General features: G+C 51.9%; 1 pseudogene; it reads right to left on the bottom strand.

Moving 5' to 3' along the window:
• Positions 1-530: 530 nt before the first annotated feature.
• Positions 531-3,215, bottom strand: LOC119234299 (perforin-1-like; annotated as a pseudogene).
• Positions 3,216-21,139: the final 17,924 nt, after the last annotated feature.

The following is a 21,139-nucleotide window of genomic DNA, read 5'->3' as shown; positions in this document are numbered from 1 at the left end:
CCATTCACCATAGTCCGCAATGTTCCTATTGTCACCCAGCTGGGACATGAATGTCCACTGCCATTTATCACTAAGTATATGTTGTCGTTTCTCAAATCATAGAGTTATTGGGCACAAAATATTTTGGGTTCCCACATTTCCAACAAAAGAAAAAAGGCAATTTATTTGTATTATCTGCCTGCCCTTGGGGTGAATGTCAGTCTTTTTGTATAGGGTTGCTAACAGAAGGCTATCTCTGTGCCCTGTTTGTCGCTCTCTTCATCACTATCACATCATTTTAAGAATGTATTTATTTATTTTCCATTTTGAAAGGGCAGGAGGAGGAGGGAGAAGGATCCGAGGGAGGGAGGGAGGGAGGAGCACAGGGGACTGAGGTGATGGTGCACGGGTGCATTGGGGAAGGAATTCTATGGGGACTACACGTGAGGTGATGGAGGAAGCAAATGCTGAAAAATGAACAAAATGTGAAAAATTAAAAAAAAAAGAACCCTGTTAGGCCAGACATTCTGGTCCTCTCTGGCCTGCTGTTCTCACCACGATGCCCCACTCCTGTTTCCTGGAGGCTCCCCTAGATGCCCTTGGAGTGCATAGTCCATGCAGGAATCCCCCCCAAGGTGGTGCAGGCACTTGACTTGGTAGGAGAATTTCAGGTGACCTTGGCTTAGGTTGCAGTTCACCTCGTATGACCCAGATTTTGGTTCTGAGTCATATGAGATGAGAAGGTCATCATCCCAGCCATGGTCTTCGTCCCAGACCTGCACTCTCAGGGGCCTCCCCATTTCCAGGACCACATCCTGAAAGTCCGGCGTTGATCGCCAGGTGGGCTTGTTGTTGTTCCACACTGTGCTTGTCCTCAGCTCCTGGTCGCCGAAGAAGGCCTTCACATAAGCGTCTGTTTCAGTGGTCCAGGCTCCCCTCAGGCCTCTCGTCTGGAGGTTCTTAAGCTCCAGGTGTGCCAGTCCCCTCTTGCGAGGACAGCAGCCGTGGTTGGTGAGTTCCATGGCACAGGCACTGGCACGGGTCTTGGGGGCTCTTCTGCTGCCCCTCAGGGCAGGGCCGGCTGCAGTCCCTCCAGAGAGCCCTGTGCAGCATGTACTTGCTCACGGCCTGCCTCAGGGCCTCTCGGTGTGGGTCCTGTCTCTTCAGCAGCACATGAAGAGGCTCCAAGGTGTAGTCCACAAGGCCTGGGGTGTCCTTCAGTGAGTTTACCCATTGTGAGAACTGCTTGGGCTTGGCATGGATCCCAAATAGCAGCTCATGCGAGGAAGTGTGGTGGCCACCAACTAAGTCAACATAACGTTCCCGGAAGGTCTGGTGGAAGGAGTTTGTTATCTTGCTCCTCTTCCTCTTCTCCTCACAGGCCTTGAATTCTGCTGAAGAGCTGACCTGGAAGCCTATGCTGACCTCAGCCTCGACAGCCAGGCAATCCTCCACCTCCTTGGCTGTCAATCCCTGTAAGACCAGTTCACAGGTGCGCAGGGCCGTGAGGGGAGATCCGGCCACCCAGCTTCATGGACCGGATAAAGTGGGTGCCGTAGTTGGAGATGAGCCTGAAGTACTCAGTCTCTGTGGATTTGTTGAATTCGGGGAGTAGGGCCCTGAGGGCCTTTTTGAATTCAGGGTGCAGTGGGGGGTTGTGTACTAGTTTCAAACTGAGGGAGAGAAAAACAAGAGGTCCAGCAGTGGGTAGTATTTTCCCCATTCAATAACTCCCTCAAGATGGCCCAAGGTCACAGGGAAGTGGCCGAACTAGGACTTGAGCCCGGGTGGTCTGGCTCCAAAGCCTAAACAACTGAATCACTGAGCCCGCAGAGAAACCCTTCCTGTCTGTTTTCCTGCAGTGATCAGGACTTGATATATAAGTTTGCACTTTCCTTTTCAAAATAAAGTTTTTTCTTTTCTCCTTATTTTCTAATTATAAAAAGGGATGCTACTATACTGATGGTATGTTCTGGATTTGGAAGATAGTACTGTTGCTGCGGCCTATCTGTCCACTTGATTGGGATCTGCATGCGTGGACCCCTGACAGTTCTGGCCACATAGGTGCCCAGTCTCACCCTGAGGGAAAGTTGGGGTCCAGGTATAAGAAATCAGACTGGGTGACTCTGGAGTCCATGCATTTCTCAGGTTGGAATCTGGGTCCCGAGGGCTGGGGGTGATTGCAATTGTTCAGCGCTAGAGTCCTCATGCCCAGCACAGAGCCTAATGCCTTAATGCCCTGCACAGTGTCAGACTTAAATAGTAGATGGAAGGACAAATGAAGTCAGTGATGGGAGGGACACAACCAGGTCTCCTGTCTCTGCCCCATGCAGGAAGGACCCCACAGGAGTGCCAATGCTCATAGATGAGGGGATTATGGGACGACCTCAACAGCCTCATGTTCTTGGGCACAGCTTGCTAGCTTCCCTCTACCTGTTCTCTGCCTGGGCGCTTCCAGATCTGGACTACAGAGGGGAGAGGCCAGAGGGCACTTTACCCTTTGGTGTGTGAGAACCAGGATTGCAGTTTCCTCCTGGTGGAGGGAGTCTCTCCATTCCCAACCTGCCATTCCTGGGCTTTTAGACCACTCTAAATTTCCCACCTTTTTTTCATGCCCCCTCCATGCCCCTCTGAAGCACATCTGTAAAATTGACACTCCACCTCATCCTTGCTGAAGATGTACTCGTTTTGGTTGGTTTTCTCTGCTGTAAATTTAACTGCCTCGGAGTGCGAACCAGCCATGGACATGGGTGCATTGACCGTGGGCTGGGGAGTCACATCTAGCTCCATCCGCCAGTCATTGTGGATGTTGCTAGCTGCATCCCACGCCACACCCTGGACAGAGGTGACCTTGGCTCTAACTACCTTGTGCTGGCAAACAGAGGACTGGGCACGCCAGTGCGTGAGGGCCACGGGTAAGCACTGGAGGGTGTCATCCTGCAGGATGTTCTTGCAGAGGGTGCAGATGCTGTCTGGCCGCAGGTAGTGGGTTGTGTCCACTGGGAAGGCGCCTGAGCGCTGGAGACTGGTCACGTCTACTCCCTCCCCTGCCAGCCATGTGCCGGGCACGCAATTCTTGTGTCTACTGCATGCAGAGTATTTGAAGGTGTTGCAGAGGGCAGGGGTGGGTGTGGGCAGCAGAAGGAGGAGGATCCCCTGGAGAAGCACACAGGTGGCCATGGAGCTGCAGAGACAGGAGGCACAGGGCTTCAGGAGGGTCCTCCCCCAGCTGAGGATTATTGGGACCTATGGAATCCAGAGGGAATGCCATCTCTTTTAAGTCACTGAATGTCAGAGCTGGAATAACACTTACAAACCTGGACCACCCTCAACATTGTCCAGATGGGCCCACGGAGGAGAAGGAAAGGACATATAAGCAGAGGATGCCCTGATTTCATTATTTCAGCCTAGTGGAGATCCAAATTGATGACTTTATCCTTTGCATCACAGCCTTTGCTGGTGGGAGGGTGCTCTGGGTAGAGAGGAGGGGCAGGCAGTAGCTGTAGCAAATTTTGGGGAGGGAACTGGTGAGTCTAGAGAAGTCTAGGTTCTGGAAAATGTTACTTTGACCCCAGAATACTCACTTCTCCTACCCTCATCTCTCTTACTCTCCATCCCCACCCTATAGGCACCTTAGGTTCTTGATATAACTGGGAAAAAGGGGAGGTTGTGATTCACCCTTATTCTCTCCATTTCCTCTTTCTGAGCCTCATGGAAGAAAATCAGTCTGAATTCTAGAATAAAAGCTCCCATATGCCTATACCCTAAGATCCTGCATGGGGGAGGCCTTATAGTTTGCTCTCCAGGTCTCCTACTGATGCTCGAGTCTCCTGTTGGTTAGTCCCTGCCACACTGGGATCCAGACAGTAACTATGAGCTACCTATTGTCTACAGTTGGACAACAATTACCTAGAAGTTTCTTCCCCAGTTTGAGGTGGCTCTGGAGCCTCAGCTGGGTTTGTTTATAATCTGTAATCTCCTCTCTCTACCATTATCCAAACTGAATTCCTTGGAGGCCTTTCCTCTCTGGCACCTGGCAGAGGCAGCCACCTCTCTGAGCCACTGGGTTTATGGAGGGCATGAACTCCCCCTGCACTCTACCTGGAGCCTCTGGGCCTTTCACAAAGCAGTGGCTTGAATAATGGAATTCCAGGCATTATGGTAGCCCCAGAAGTAAATAGCAGAAGAGGAGCCTTCCAATGGCACTGGGATCCACCTGTACCTCTGTGTTTATTGCAGCACTATTTACAATAGGTAAGCTATGGAAACAACCCAAATGCCCAAAAATAGATGACTGCATCAAGGTGTTGTACTTTAAAGTCAAAATCAAAATCAACAAGCAACAATAAAGCAGAGACACTACAGGGGAGGGAGGAGGGAGTAGGATCAAAACAAAGGGGAATGGACATTGTATGTGGACAATAACCAGATGAAAATGCATACATTGTACAAAAATGAAAAATGATGCAAAAAATATATTAAAAAAGGAAAAAAATATAAAGGATTTAGGGAAAACAAAACAAAGGCCCTGGGATTATCCCCCTTGGGAAGCCAGCAGTTTATAACCTTAATCCAAGGAATTTGGTCTCCATACTGACCCATATCTCCAGGGCACTTTTTTTCAGCTTTCTTAGTGACTCAGTCAGCATCAGAAGGGCCTAAGAGACTGTGTACTCTATACTCTTTGCATGGTATATGAGGAAACTGAGGCACAGAGTGGGCTCAAATCTGCCCAATGAGTTAGCCCCGGTGCACAGTCTGGAATCCAAGTCTCTTTCTTACGTGAAACAGCACTTCCTGCCCCTTCAGGCTCTTCCCTCAAGGAAGTGGTTTCATGCCCATGCTCCTCTGTCCCTACCCAGGGCCTCCCAGTCACCCCAAAACCCTCCCACTTTCCTACCTGGAGTCCTGTGTCAAGCTGCTCCTAAACAAACATTCTTGCTCTTCATGGGAGGCTTCTGAATTGGTGGTGTCAGGCCCCCAGGCAGGCTCACCACAGAACTCATCACTTCACTTCTGCTTCTTGCCCCACCCCAGCACCACCCACCCTGTCTTCCCCTTATACTGTTACAGGGCTCTAAAACAGGTTGCCTGTCTATGGGTCCTCACCTGTGCACTTAAAAGGGACTTACACTGCAGGCACACACAAAAAGTTTAACAAAGATTTAATTACAAGGGAAAGGAAAATGAGGAAATATACAACTCAGAGAGAAAAAAGGGAGATGAATTCTTAAATGTGTCCTACCTGTTCTGCCAACTTGGAATCCCAAGTGACCCGCCAAGACCAAACCTGCCTGGCCAAGAGCAGGAGCCAAGTGAGCCCAGACCCCACTAACATGGGTGATTATAAACTGAAGTGGGGGAAAATGGCTGCTTAACTCCACCCTTAGGTCCTCGCAACCTCCCTTTGGGGATCATGGGATTTGTAGTTCCCAGTGTCTTGATGGAGTGGGGGTGGCATCCACAAAACCTGTATGGAATTTGCTCAGGACATCCTTCGGGCTCCAAGGCAAAGTTCGCTGACCCCTGCCCCCCCAGAGGTCAGAAGTTGCGCCCCTTGGGGGATGAGGGTAATCTTTTATAGGGCAGAGTTTGACCTTGGTCAGAGGTGGAGTGAAGTTGCTCTTCAAAGAAGTTGTTCTCTCTTGGAACTTACTGTTCTTTCATGGCTTCTTATCAGGCACTGTTGCCTCAGGCAACACCACACTGATAAAGAAACGGGAGTCCTGGAGCAGGCTACATAATGCAGGATGCTGCTGAAGAGCAAGATCCTGGCCTTTTTATTCACTCACAGCATCTGTTGTAAGGGGAAGGAGCAAAAGGAAAGGGGAAGGAGATTAAAGAAAGGGGAAGAATGTAAAAGAGTAGGGATGGTGAGTCTGCCCTCCAGGCACTTCTTATCTGCTTGATGACTCGGTATTGTCATTGAGACCAAGCCCTAATTCCCCCCACCCTGGTTTTAATCTTATCAACAAGGTGTTCCACTGATCAGCTTCTGGGTTCCCTTGTCATACATTGGTCCTCGGCCCCCCGGGCTTACCTGGTCATACCTTGTGATGTATGAGTCGGGAGTACATGTTATGCATCGGTCCTCAGCCCAGCCTCGGGCGTTCCAGGTCATACCTCCTGATGCATAGCCTTCCCAGTGTGATCCAGCTTTGTGCTCTTGTTTAATTTGAAGGGCGCCTTGAAGGGTTAGGCTCTGTATCTAACTGATCAGGCCATCTTAACCTTGCTTAGAGCTATAGGTGACAAATTGGTGGCCAACAGGCCACTTAGTGTAATAGGGTGGTCCCCAGGAAAGGGGGAGGTTCCATGTTCCCTGCCCCACCCAAATGGAGGGTGGAGCTGAGCAGAGAAAAGAAGAAGCTGCAGAGGAGACTGAGGAAGGAAGCAGGATGGAGCCAGAAGGAGACCTGGAGGAGGCACATGGAGCCTAGAGACACGTAAAGAAACTGCGTTTGTCTTTTGATCATGGACTGGGTGACACAGATGTGGGTGAGACCCGTGGGGAGGTGACAATGGCAGCTTTTATCTTGATGTTGATTTTGCACTTTTCCTTCCGGGCTTGTCTGGTTGTTTCTGACCCTTTTCTGTGGGTCCCCACTGGAAGATGCTTTAGACTTGTGGCGGGCTTTGGGTCCTTGTTCTGGGCCGATCCCATATGGATGGACTTTTACCCACGAGGGGACGGGTAACTGGGTGCTTCATTTAGAAACTAGACTCTTTGCCTTTCCTGTATTGTTTCCTAGTGTTATTAAAGTTCCTTCCCATTAAAGTCTCCTATGTTTTGTGTTGATGCGGCGGATGGCAGAACCCATGTAGAGCAGGCAGGTTTGCGGGATCTGGGGTGCCCCTCTCCCTGCCCTGTAACATTAGGAGTAGCAGACCCACAAGGTGCGGTGCAAACTGGGTAGAGCCAGCTCCCGGGATGCAGGTGGCCACAGTTTGATGTTCCCCCCTCTGCCTCATCTCTGCCCTGGCCTCGATCTTACAGTCAGGACCACGAATATTCACACTGAACATGCCTGCCGCATCCCCAATTCCCGAAGTACCTGCACCAGCTCGGCGTACATCTGCCATCTGCTCACTGTCTCCGGCACGTCTCCTGCATCAGCACATACTTACTGTTCGTATGGCAGCCACTATCCATTCCAGCAGGGTGTGATCGCCTTGGCCATACTGCCGGCTGTTCTGTAGCCTCTGTCTCAAGGATGGGTGTAAAGTCACAGTTTCTCCATCTCCTGTGATGTACAAATAATCCCATTCACCCCCAGGTCCCACAAACGTAGCAGCCAGGCTGCCAAGGGTTCCCCTGGTTTCTGGCAGAACTGTTTTCCCAAGTCTACCAGTTCAGCCTGGGTGTATGGTCGGAATGTCGTAAATTCTGTCATTTGTGGGGGTCCAGCAGCCTCACCCACCGGGGCCATAGGCCGCTTTTGCTTCATTTTCTGAGTTACCACTGGATGGGCCCGGAGCATGGGAGTAGCCTCCTCCTCTCCAGAGGAGTCCGGCATCCCTGGAGTTGCAGGTTGGTTTGCCACCACCGGCTGAGACTCAGGCTAAGGTCAGCCTCCCTCTCCTCCCCCCCTGAGAAGGAGTCTGGCATCTTCGGAATGGTGGGTTGATTTCTCTGAACTTCTTCCTCCAAGAATCCTCAAACGTTGTTGCAATTCCTGTGTCTCATACCATAGTTGCTGGATTCTGGATTGCTCTTTCGACTAGACTCTCTCAGAGTTGTGAGAAAGACTTTAGTACCAGGAAGGCACAGAGCTGGTTCTCTATGATCCGAGAAGGTGGGTAATGGAGAGTCCTGGAGTCTCAGTGGATTTCTCAGGCTTTTATTGAGCTGTTACATGGCAGGCAAGTGTGCCAGGGGGCCAGGAGGCTGGCAGGCCTCAGCCCCCAATTGTCTTCCCTCCGGGTTCTCTTCTGTGTTCCCTTTCCCTTTCTCTCTCCTGCCTCTCCTTCTCTCTCTCCTGCCTCTCCTTCTCTTGGCGAATATCTCAATAATGCAGCCATGGCCCACAGAAGTAAACACACACAACTTATAACAATGTAACAAATGCAGGCACCTGCATCAGGCATGCAATCCTAATGGTGGGAGGGCAGAAAAGCCTGAAAGACATTTACCCTACAACACCCATGCCACAGCCTCTGCCGCCTCGCCTTGTGGGCACTTTATCTATCCAGGGTCTTTTTTACTTCGTATAGGGTCTGCTCCAACTGCAACGGGGATCCATCTACCTCTGGCCATTGTTGGGGAGGTGCCCACTAGGAGAGGAGGCTGGCCACCCCTCCATCCCTCCCCAGGTTTCAAAGGGTTCCATACCCATCTGCATTGAACCGTTCTGCTTTGAACCGTCCTGCCGTCTATGCCAAATGTAATGCAATCATCCCATACTGGGTAGGTTCGTCACCGGTTCAAGCAGCCCTGTTGGTGTTTTCATGTTTTCCGCTGTTCGCCACCACACCTTGCTGCACTCCACACCATGCCGCTCTACACCACGCCATCCTCTGCCCCTTGGCCGAGTGTGCATGTGCAGTGGAAGGGCAGAAAAGCCTGACTGTAGGAGCAGGATGGGCCACTGGGCAGGTTATCTATGATCAGGCAGATGGGTAAAGTAGAGTCTTGGAGCCCTTGGTGGGTCTCTCAGGCTTTTATTGAGCTTTACATGTAGTGTGGCAACCAGGTACACAGCAGGCAGGGGTGCTGGGTGGCCAGGAGGCCGACAAGAGAAAGACATACAAGGAATCCAGATGGGGAAAGATGTAAAACTATCATTATTTGCAGATGATATGATAATATATATAGAGGACCCTAAAAACTCCACAGAAGAACTACTCAAAAAAATCAACCAGTTCAGTAAAGTAGCAGGATACACAATCAACACACAAAAATCAGTAGCCTTCCTATACGCAAGCAATCAATCGGAAGAAGAAGAAATGAAGAAAACCATCCCTTTCGTAATTGAAACCAGAAAAATCAAATACTTGGGAATAAACCTAACAAAAGAGGTGAAAGACCTATACAAAGAAAATTATAAAACACTGTTAAAAGAAACTGAAGAAGACACAAAGAAATGGAAAGACATCCCCTGCTCATGGATTGGAAGAATCAACATTATTAAAATGGCCATCCTCCCAAAAGCAATATACAGATTCAATGCTACTCCAATAAATATCCCAATGACATTCTTCAAAGAAATAGAACAAATGCTGATGAAATTCATATGGAACCATAAAAAACCACGAATAGCCAAAGCCCTACTGATGAAAATAAAGGAGAAAGGAGGTGTCACTCTTCCAAACTTCAAGCTATACTTACAAAGCCATAATAATTAAAACAGTTTGGTATCGGAACAAAAACAGACACACAGACCAATGGAACTGAACAGAGAACAAAGAAATAAAGCCGCACTTTATGAACAACTAATCTTTGACAAAGGAGCAAAGAATATGCAATGGAACACGGACAGTTTGTTCAATAAATGGTGCTGGGAAAACTGGACCTCCACATGCAAAAAAAATGAAACTAGACCACTACCTCTCACCGTGCACAAAAATCAACTCAAAATGGATAAAAGAACTGGACATAAGACCTGAAACCATAAAATATAGAGAAGAAAATATAGATAAAACACTACAAGACATACATCTCAGAAACATCTTTAAAGGCTCATTACCCAAAGCTGTGATAGTGAAGGCAAAGATAAAAACCTGGCATTACATCAAACTGAAAAGCTTCTGCACAGCGAAGAGACATTAACCTAAATAGAGACACCCCACTGATTGGGAAAAAATCTTTGCACTCCATCCAACTGATAAGGGACTGATCACAATGATATACAAAGAACTCACATGGCTCAACAAAAACAAAATAAACAATCCAGGCAAGAAATGGGCAGAACAACTCAGAAGATATTTCTCCAAAGAGGAAATGCAAATGGCCAACAGGCATATGAAAAATGTTCAACATCACTTACCATCAGGGAAATGCAAATCAAAACCACACTGAGATACCACCTTACACCAGTAAGAATGGCACATATCAAAAAAAACAAGCAACAACAATTGTTGGCGAGGATCTGGTGAAAAAGGAACTCTCCTACAGTGCTGGTGGGAGTGCAGACTGGTCCAACCATTGTGGAAAGCTGTGTGGAGTTTCCTCAGTCTACTAAAAATGGAGCTACCATATGATCCAGAAATTCCACCACTAGGGACCTATCCAAAGGACACAAAAACAGTGATTCAAAAGAACACCTGTACACCTATGTTTACTGCAGCACTATTTGCAACAGGTAAAGCCTGGAAACAACCCAAATGCCCAAAAATAGATGACTGGATCAAGAAGATGTGGCATATATACACAATGGAATATTATTCAGCAATCAAAAAGATAAACTCATGCCATTCACAGCAACGTGGATGGCGCTGGAAGGAATTATGCTCAGTGAATAAGCCAGAAGGAAAAAGAAAAATATCGCATGGTTTCACTTATAGCAGGAATATAGGGGAACGAAATAAGACATCAGTGTAAAAAAAAATAATAACAGTACAAACCACAACAAAGCAAAAACAGACAATTATAAACCAGAGACATCCTGCAGGGGAGGAGGAGGGAGAGGGGTGAGAGGGAGGGAGGAAGGAGCACAGGGGACTGTGGTGATGGTGCACGGGTGCCGTGGGGAAGGAGATTCTAGGGGGACTCAATCTGAGGGGGTGGGAGGAAGCAAATATTATCTAAAAATGTAAAAAAAAAGATAAATGTTAAATTAAAAAACAGCAAAATAAAAAAAAAAGAGAGAAACAAAACCCAAACTTTTGCTGTCTCTAGAAAACACATTTAACTACAAAAGATAAAAATAGACTGAAAGTAAAAGGATGAAAAACAATCCTACAAGCAAATGGACCAAAAAAGAAGACAGGAACAGCTGTCTTTGTATCAGATAAAACAGATTTCAAACTCAAAAAGGTAAAAAGAGACCCTGACGGTCACTACATTATGATCAAGGGGACAATACTTCAAGAAGAAATAACACTCGTTAACATATACTCACCAAATGAAGGAGCACCAAAATATATCAGTCAACTATTATCATCTCTGAGAACAGACATCAGAGAAAACACATATGTAATAGGAGACTTCAACACACCACTATCAACAATGGATAGATCAACAAGACAAAAAATAAGTAAGGACACTAAAGCTCTAAAAAAGGATCTAGAGCTCTCCCTGGAGCCCCCCAGACACAGCCATGGGTCAAAATGAGGGCCTATGGCAGAGAGAGTCAGGGCTGCCTGACCTCCTGGAAGACAGCTCCAGCACAGGGCAGCGGGTCAGATTCCTGAAGGCCTTCCCTACTCACTGGAAGTCCATCCTCCGGGGAGGGGAGGCTGTGGAATTCCTGCCTCTGCCTGGCTCACCATCCGTCTTATGCCACTCCTACAACTGCCTCCTTGACTACCCCTTTGCACCTGCCTGGCCACAGCCTCCAGTGCCTGGCCACTGCCTGGCACTGACTACTCCATGGATGAGCATTGCCGCTTTGACTTCGGCTCTGGGTACCACAGCTGCTCAGCGGTGAGTCCCTACTGGTCCTGCCAGCCGGGTGCCATGTCCTGTGACCCAGGCTGGTCCACCCAGCCCACCAGCAGGTCTGGTGATGTGCTCCCAGGCTGGGTGGTGCCACCATAAGGGACATAGGTGAACAGAGCTCATTCTGCCACCTTCTGCTACACCCCTGCCCTCCTTGCCCTACCTGTGTGCTCTCCAGCGAGTACAGTGGCTGGAGAACGCTTTAGTGCCAGGAAAGATGGCAGAGAGCAGAGTAATGAGATCCTGGCTAGACTGGTCTGGGAGCTGACCTGTGGGGGGTCTTTGAGTCAGAGCAGGCGCTGGGCTCCAGCTGGGAGCACAGTTGTCACCACCTGCTCTTCAGGGGCATGGAGGAAGGTTTGGGGCTGGCTTCCCACCCTGGTGAAATTCTCCTGCACACACCTCCCTCCAGGGGGTCAGCTCCCGCCCCCTAATGCCCTTGTGTCTGAGGAGATAGACACAAGGCCGCATAACCCTGCCCCAGCCACAGGGCAGAGCAGGGCACAGCCTGGGGATCAGTGAGGGTCACCCAGAAAAGAGATGAGCAAAGGAAAGGGGACAGCCCAGGCCAGGTGCTTGCAGAAGGGGTCGGGCGGGCCTCGGCGACCCAAGTAGCTCAGCCCCCACCCGGAGCGCAACACCCTGCTCGGCTCTACAGAGCTGGGAGGCATCGATGTGCCAGGTAAGCCTGGGAGACAAGGCCTCGGCTTTGTGCTGGAGAACACAGGGGAGATGGCATTTTGATGGCCATGTGCTGTATTTGTTGTCTGCCTGGGATGATAGGAGAGACTATTGGGAGAGACTATTAGGAAATTGGGGCTTTCCTTGACATTCTGTTACACAGTTACCCTCCCACCTCTGGCGTGGCAGGTGACAATGGAGGGAGATGGGAATCCTGACCTTGTCTGGGTGCTAGGGTCTGGGAACCCAGGGGCTTTGATGCCCACCATGTGCACGGGACTCAGAATTTCTAGAACCTTGAACCATAGTCCCTGCTCAGTGACAGTGTGGCCTCTACAAGGCCGGGAGGGCTTAGGGAGGAGACAGGGCAATGTAGGCTGTGGCTGGCTCCTTCTCCTCTGTGCCCTAATGGAGAAGAGGCATCTGGCAGCCACTGGCACTTGGGGTAGAGTCAAGTTGTCTCTGTGTGTGTGTGTGTGTGTGTGTGTGTGTGTGTGCGTGTGTGTGTGTGTGTGTGTCTGGACGGGCTCCTCCTGCCTTCCTGGCAGTATTCTGGGCCCAGCATCCACCACACCCCCCTCTCCCTCTGTCGCTACCCTTTGCCCCCTGGGCAATGTGGCAGAGCTGGAGCACCAGTGCAGGCTGTGAGCCCGCTCCCCCTGCCACGCAGTTCAGGACCTTTGAGCCCTGCAAGCAGCTGTGGTGCAGCCACCCCAACAACCCGTACTTCTGCAAGACCAAGAAGGGGCCCCCGCAGGATGGCATGGAGTGTGCACCCGGCAAGGTACCTGCAGGACGGGGGTCTGTAGCAGCCACAGCCTTCATGGGGTGTGGGTCCCAGGGGATGCCCTGCCCCCCACCAACTGTGCATGTGGAGTCAGTGCTAAAGGAGAGGTGCAGGCCCCGTGTGCAGGGAAGGCTGCATGGAGGCCTCACGGGAACTTGCGCACACTCAACACTTTCGTCTCCCACACGCCACAGTCCTTTGCTCCTGAGTTTGCAGACTTGGGTCTTCCATCAGCCCATGCAGCAGGATGCTTATTTCCACTCTGCAGATGAGGAGGATGAGCCCGGCCATGGGGAGCTCCGTGAGGTCACCCAGAGAGATTAGCAGAGAAGAGAGGCATGAGAGACTCTGGGCTCCTCCCTGCGCTTCCCCCAACACCTGCCCTTTCACTTGTCAGTAGGTGTTGCCCCCTCAGCAGGTGTGAGCAAAGGGCTTCGTTTCCAGGGGCACCTTGTGCCCAGGTGCGAGTGCCCTGAACTGGGGTCTGAAACCCCCCTTTGCTCTATTGCTGGTCCCTGGGTCATCTCTGTGTGGTGACCTTGGGCCATTTATTGAATGTCTCCGGGCTCTGGCCCCTGGCCGAGTGTCCTTCTCTCTCTTCGGCGTTGTTCAGAAGTTACTGAGTCACGTCTCAGTCGGTGAGGGAGCACGTGTGCAGCGGGGTGCTAAGGGGTATGATTACTCAGCACCAGCTGTTAGTCCTGACACGGACCCACACCCACCAGCCTACCCTCTGCCATCACCAGGCTCTTTTCACTCACATGTGCTTGTGTTTGCACAGGCCCTGGGGCACCAAGCCTGGTGAGTGATTATCCCAGGAACTGGGGCGGCTACTCCAGGAATTCCAGATCCCAGCCCTCTCCAGACACAATTGGAGCAATAGTTAGTCAGGGGCTCTCCATTTTGGCTGCACATAAGAAGTCCCCACCCCTAGGACAGGGAGTGGCTGCCCATGGGCACGAGCTATCTCCTCAGGGTGATGGAATTGTTCTGAGGTTGGAGTGTGGTGATGGTTGCACAATGCTGCTAGGAAAAATCATTGAATTGCACACTTGAAATAGGTGAATTTTATGGCTTGTAAAGTCTACCTCATTACCCTTCTTTAAACAACCGCTACCCCTGGGGATTCTGACTCAGGGGGTGTGGGTGAAGCCAAGGCATCTGGAGTTTTAAAATTCCCCAGGTGATTCTGAGATTGCGAACCACTGACCTCTCTTAAGAAAGTTTTGCTACATTTCTCTCCTGTCACCCTAGAGAATAAAGGACGGGAGAAGTTTGGCTGAGTCTTCCTTTGCTTCTGACCCTGCGCTAGGGCCTTTGTAGGTGTTACTGCTTCCAGTTCTTACAACAGTCCCATTTCACAGGTGAGTAAACTGAGGTTCAGCAAGGTGGAGTGACAACAAACCACACAGAGCTAGAAAAGGCTGAGCTGGGACTTGGACCCAAGTCTTTGACTCATGCATGTGCTCCTCCACTGCATGCATGAACCTCCCTGTGTGGCTGGCTTGCCTCCGGGAACACCACTACTTGTGACCCCTAGGTGTGATTTTGAGGCACAGTGCTGCAAGTTCAAATGCTTGGTGGCATGGGCACGTTGTCTTCCCTCTACTATCAGTCCTTTATTTCTTCCAGGACACAGTTGTTATCATCACTAGTAATTCCCTCTGCTGTTTCCCAAGCTGCGTGTGCCAGCCTTTCTCCTTGGCACAGCAGCCCTGTGGGTGGTGTCCACATCGGGCAGTTGAGGAGTGCCTTAGCAAGGGGAGCCTTTTGCTGAAGGCTACTCAGCCCAGGGGGAGGTGTGGGATTCTGTGTAGCCCCCCTGCGTGGCTCACACTCAAAATCCCTATCCCTGGGCTCATCCCTGGTGCCACTACCTGTGTCTGCGCCAGGCTGGGTACCTCTGTGGCAGCCTAGGATGACCTCACCCCCTCTGATCCATCTAGTGGTGCTTCAAAGGTCACTGCATCTGGAAGTCGCTGGAGCAGACTTATGGCCAGGATGGAAACTGGTGCTCCTGAATCAAGTTCAGGTCAGGTTCAAGGTCATGTGGGGGCTGGGTGTGATACCGCAGCCAGAGCTGTGATAATCCCTATGAGTGTGCTTGGCTGGGATGGGCAGGGCAGGGCAGGGGACCCCTCTCCTTAGACTTGGGGGGGTTGGAGGGGAAAGAACTGGGGGCCTGGGCACAAGAGAAGACCCCCTCAGGTTGGGTGTTTTAATGGCCAAGGTCCCGCGTCACTATTGGTTAATGACCCATCAGGTCTGACACCCGAGACTGGTCCTAACCAGGATGCTCAAACTCTTGTATGTGGAAGAGTCCTTGGAAAGTCCGGGTGGGTCCAAGACTCTGCCCTCCTGGGCCCCCACAGCCCAGTTAAACTTGGAGCAACACTCATGTAAATGCCCAGTAGCCAGGTCTTCAGAGAACAAATACCACATGAAGCAAAACTTCCTTTAATCTTTCTTCACTTACCTGTTTCTAGCATCCAACCTCCACTCCCACGCCACCACCCGAATGTCAGCATTCTGGGGAACAGCCCATTTTCCCTTGTGTGCCCTCTGTGGCAATCCCCTCCCCTCCCCAATTCTTCGGGGCTGTGAGTGCAGCTGACCGTGGCTCAGCAGCCTGCTTGGCGCAGCTGCAAGAGAGATGGAGCGGCCGGCGCGGGCGTGCAGGGCAGCGCTCCAGGAACAGAGATGGAAGCGCTGGGCGGGGGCAGCCAGGCCAGGCCCTCCCGGCTCCGGGTAGCGTGATGAGGAGAAGGAATGACAGAGTCCAAGGATGGCAGCGGCTCTGGCACCCTCAGGCCCTGCGTGTTCTGCTGCTTCCCTCCATGGCCGGGGCTCACTGCCTCCGGGGCAGCCTGCTCCCGAGCGAGATGCTGAGTTCCCCCCTAGGCCACGGGCCCACGGGAGCTACCCTGTGACTCCCCCCTGGGGTGAGAAAGCCGGGCTTAGAGGGAAGCCTCGTGGTGCCCACTCTGAGTGAACCACCTTCCGGCCCTGATGGGCTTTCATACCCTCGATCCTAGCATCCATTTATTGAACTCCTCTGTAATAAAAACTACTTTTATTTCATGCGGCTTAAGTGAAATAACGTGTTGCTCTCAGCACCATGTCCAGCACAGATGAAGCACTTAATAAAGGACAGCAGCTTGTAATACATGACACACTTTTACTAATATCAGTATATCAAGTGCTTGCTCTGGGCCAGATGGGGTGTTAAACACTTAGGTGCATCCACCCGTGTAATTCTCCCAGCGCCTCTGAGCAGGGCCGGTAACCTCGTGCCCTTGACACTCTGCGTTAGTAACCTTGCCTCATCCTCTTCCGTTAGTGGAGAAGAGGCTCTAGATGGTTTTACAATGGCATTTCTTATTGATTCTTCACAGAATGGTGGGAGGGGGTAGAACAGGAGAGGTGTGATGGTGCCTCCTTTAAAGGGAAACAGTGAGACTTAGCACCTTGCCCAAGTTCGCATGGTCAGGACTCAGAAGCCACCTTCTGAGTGCAAACCCAAATGTCTTACAACCCCATGGTTCATGATATCAAGTGGCAGTATGTGCAAATAGGAGTGGATTACTCATTTATTGAGTGCCTATTGTATGCCAGGCCTTGTGTTAGGGTGAAACAATATAAGATGACAGGCTGAGTTTTCTAGCAGTCCAGTTGGGGAAGGTTGTTGTCCCTGCCTTCCCTCCTACACCCTCCACCTCCTCTGCGCCTACCTTCCCCTTCCCTCTCTACTCTTCTCTCCCCCACCTCTTACTCCTTTCTTCTTCCCCCCTCCATAGACAGATATCTACATGCACACACATGTACGCACACACATGCATGCACACACACGCACACACACGAAGAGGCAGTATATATGTTTGGGTCCAGAGGGGTCAGGAAGCCTCTGATCTCAGCAGTCCCCACAATGGGTCACTCTAGTTTATAGGTTAGTGAAGCCCCTCTTTAGGCTGCTCTAAAAGGCTTAACCATCCTGGTGGCAATACGGGAGTCTGATCCTGCCAGTCTTCCCTGCCAGCAAGGTGACAGGCCTCTCTGTGCCTGCCACAGTCCAGCCTACGGAGGCCACCTGTGCCCAGGGCCCATGTTCCAGTACCAGATCTGCAACAGTGAGGGGTGTCCGGGGCCCTACGAGGACTTCCGGGCCCAGCAGCGTGCCAAACGCAACTCCTACTACCTCCATCAGAACACCAAGCACAGCTGGGTCACCTATGAGCCCATGGAAGCTGGGTATGTCCGCTCCGCCTCACACCTGCATGTCCTTGGGCATCTGCTGGGTCCACATTCTTAAGGATGCCACTCCTGGGCCCACCGGTGAAGGTGGAGGGACTGTGGGCAGGTTGCCACATCACTTTGTGCAGGCCTTTCACTGCGTACCTCAGGGGACCTCTGTTCTCATCAAAGCTGTTCCTGATTTGTATATTTATGATAACATTTTTCTGGCTGATGCAGAGGAATGTTGTGAGCCAAGGCCATGTCACCAATGTGGAGGCCGTCAACAGAGTTGGCCATTGGGTTGGTGCCTTGCAGACTTGGATTTACTGTACAGGAAGGCATCTGCCTATGCAGGCATGCCTCACTTTGCACAGCTGCTGTCCCAAGAACTTGGTGCTGTTCTATGCCATGGTTTTAGGATCTACCCAGCTGGTGCCCGTCTCTCTCTTCTGGAACATTTCTGTGACGGCTGTTATAGCAGCAGAGAGAAGCCAGCGAAGGGCTGGGATTCATGGCATGTTAGAGCCTTCAGGCTGGAAGGACCCTTCACAGTCCTCTGTGCACCCATCCCTGACAGCCTCTCGGTGGTCCTTCCACAGACCCATGCTCACCCCCTACCACACAGCTCTTGGGCTCTGACAGCAGTGCCGATTAGAAAAGACTTTCCACTCCTAATCCAAGACTCTTTCTTTGTGGCCCTGTTCTCAGTACGTTCAAGGAAGGACGCTCAGCTCTTCCTCTTTAGGACGACAATCAGCAAGTTGGAGGGACCTCAGAGGCTTATCCATTCCTGCTGGTGTAAAGACTTCCCTGGAACATCCTAGCAGGAGTGTCTACCCTCTGCCTGGATTCCTCCCCCTCTGGAGAACTCACCACTTCCTTGGCACTGTCCCTGGCTCCATGACTGCTTGGAGACCCAGCTGCCCAGGGCAAACAGGTCTGGGCCCTGCCTCTCCTCAGTGGGGTTGGGGTCCCGTCATCTACCCCGGGTCCCACCAGGAGCCCGCTTCCTGGGCATGAAATCCAAAGTGGTCCTGGGAGTTGTGGCTTCAGACCTGAGTCCTGAGTGTAGGGCAATTTGGGAGCCCATGGACCAGGAGCAGGAGCAGAGTTTCCTTAGAAATTTGGCTGAGGAAGTGACTTGCTGTGAAAGACTTGCAAATCCATTCAGAACCAAAACAAGCACCTCATCATGGGGTGTGTAGGGGTGTGAATGGAGTTGGGGAGGCCATCAAAGGGGTTGGGGTGGGTGAATACTTAGTGTAGGGTGGCATGTCTATCCATCCTGATAGGAGTCGTGTATTGGACACAATTTGTATTTAGGTAAAAACCTTCTTTTTGGTGATTGGCCTAATTTCTAAACAGAATTGCATTGTTTTTTGAACACTGGCTCAGTAAATTCTCCAAACAATAGGCATCTTGCCCCCTACTCCTATATCCCAGTCATCTTCCTTCACCAGCTACAGAGCCATTCCCAACCTCAGATCTTACAAGAAGCCTTCACTGGCCCCTTACTCTGTAGGGTCAGTGCTTGACTTGGCTTCACACGCTGCTGAGGCCCAGCTTCCTGCCATCACCTCCGTCCTCTGCCACAATTTCCTCTTCCTGTCTACCACCACCTGCCTCTCTCGCTCTGCCTCCTCTCTCATGCTAATCCATGCCCAATATGCCCTCCATTTGATGCCCTCTCTGGCCAGCTCCCTGCCTCCTGGATCTCATGAACCGCTTTGCCCTTGTCTTTGGCCTCCTCCAGCGGACCCCGAGGTCTGTGTGTGGGCCTGTGCGTGTTCATGTCGCCGTCCCTCCCTCCTGCTCTGGACGTGAAGGAGCTGATGTGGCTCTTCATGGTTCCAGGTGCTTTCTCACCTACTGTGTGGGCGTCCTACCTCCGGAAACATGGAGGCCGAGAGCTTAAATGGGAGAACTAGGACCGGAGCCCCGTTTCCTCTCCCCAGGCATCAGAGCACTGGGCTGGGTCCCTCACCCCTCCTTCCACCCAATCCCAAGGCCTCTGGGCTCCTTGTGGGTGGTGTGGGTGGGCTGGCTGTGTAGTTACCCCGCCCTCAAGGGAGCCTAGGAGCCTGAGTCCCCGGAGGCAGAAATGGGAGGCCTCCCACTCCTCCAGCTCCCATTCTTGGGGCTGTGGGCTGTGTCACATCCAGGGTTGGTGATGGTCCCCCCAGGAGCCTTCCCATGGTGTTCCAGACACACGTAGCTTGACTGCCGTGCCTTCCCACGTAGTTCCTGCTGCTGAGGAAACAGCCCCTGGCCCACTTCTTTCTGGAGAAAAGAGAACTGCTGTGGGCCCTGGGTGGCCTTGGGAAGTAAAAAGTGAGGTACAGTGCTCACCCTCCTGCTCCCTCCAGGCGGGCAGCACCCTGGAGGGTTAGAAGAGCGCTGTCAAGCGTGGTGTGGACATGCTTCAGGGAAGAGCCGGCCGTGTGTGTGCTCGGCCTTGTCTGCTGGCCTGCTCCTGACCTCTATGCTAGGGAGAAGTTTGAGAGGACCCCCTGAAGTTCCCTTCCTCCTGAGCATTAGTCTTTCATGAGTCTTATTAGGTCACTTCTACCCACAAACCTTCAGTGGTTCCTGAGGGTTGGCCCCTGGTTAAAACTTGTTTCTCTCACTGGCCCTTAACCCTGGTGGCTTTTCTGTGATCTGTCAGCTGTGAAGAGCCACTGAGGGCTGCCTACCCTTCTACCTCAGATCCTGAACAACTGAGAAAGAGGCGAGGGAGTCATTCAGGGACCAGAGGGGGCAGAGGGCAGATGGGTTTCTCCCCCTTCCCAGGCAGAGAGCAGCTGGCGGCAGCAGATCCCAGGCAGAGGGAGATGAGAGGATCCCTGCTGGTCCACAAGCCAGAACCCCTATGGCCTACCCTGGCAGACCCCTGCATGGCCCCTCCTGGCCAGGGAGCAGAGCTCTCACCACCCCCACACCCGGAGGCCTGGGCTTTCCTCTAGCCCCGGGAGCGTTGGGGACCAGGAAGGAGATATTCTTCCTTAGGGTGACAGAGAGTTGGCCAGAAGGCCCCTACCTTGTGGTCAGAACTGGACATCCTGTCCAGGGCCCCTTGGACCCTCCTCACCCCTCAGGTACAATGGAGGTTGTATGCCTGGAGCTTTCTGCTGGCAGCCTGTCCTTGTCCGGTCTCCCTTCAGAACGGAGCAGTGGTTAGAATTTCACGAGGAAATAGGGGTTCAGGGAGGCTGACCACCCTCCCAGGTTGGAGGTGGCTTCTTCCTGGCACCAGTACACCTAATGGCCTTTCCTGTAACCTGGATGGGGCAGGGTCCCTCCCATTGCCATCTGAATCCACCCTCTGTCCCTGCCCTGGTGCTGAGGGCAGCAGAGGGTGTGAGTGTGTGTGTGTGTGTGTGTGTGTGTGTAGGGTTTACATGAGTGTGCATGCGGGCTTTATGTGCGCTGTGTGTGAATGGGGGTGCATGTGGCATGGGGTATCTGTGTGTGGGGGGCATGTGTATGTGAGTGTGTGTTTTATGCGTGAGAGTTTCGTGAGAGTATGTGGCGTGTACATGCGCGATGTGTGGGGTGACCCCCAGACTGACTCCCGTATGTCCTCCAGGCAAAGGCAGCCCAGGTGGAGCAGGAGGCCCGGAGACTGCATCTGCGGAGTCTGCAGTACCTGGAGCGCTCTGTCCACCTGGTGCTTCTCAACGCACATCTCCACCTGGAGAAGGCGCAGTCCTGGCAGAGGCCGTTCAGCACCTGGATGCGGGAGGTGAGAGGCGGGAGGCTGAGGCGCAAGGGGCGGCTGCAGGAGGGGCCAGGTCATTCCCGTCCGCTGTTGAGACTTCCACGTGGCCCGGCGTTTCTCCTGTCTCACTTTGGGGCTCAGC

Source organism: Talpa occidentalis, unplaced genomic scaffold (assembly GCF_014898055.3).
Source record: "Talpa occidentalis isolate TD23 unplaced genomic scaffold, MPIMG_talOcc4v2.1 talOcc4.8, whole genome shotgun sequence".
Taxonomy (NCBI): Eukaryota; Metazoa; Chordata; class Mammalia; order Eulipotyphla; family Talpidae; genus Talpa; species Talpa occidentalis.
This window is presented reverse-complemented; position numbering and strand designations above follow the sequence as displayed.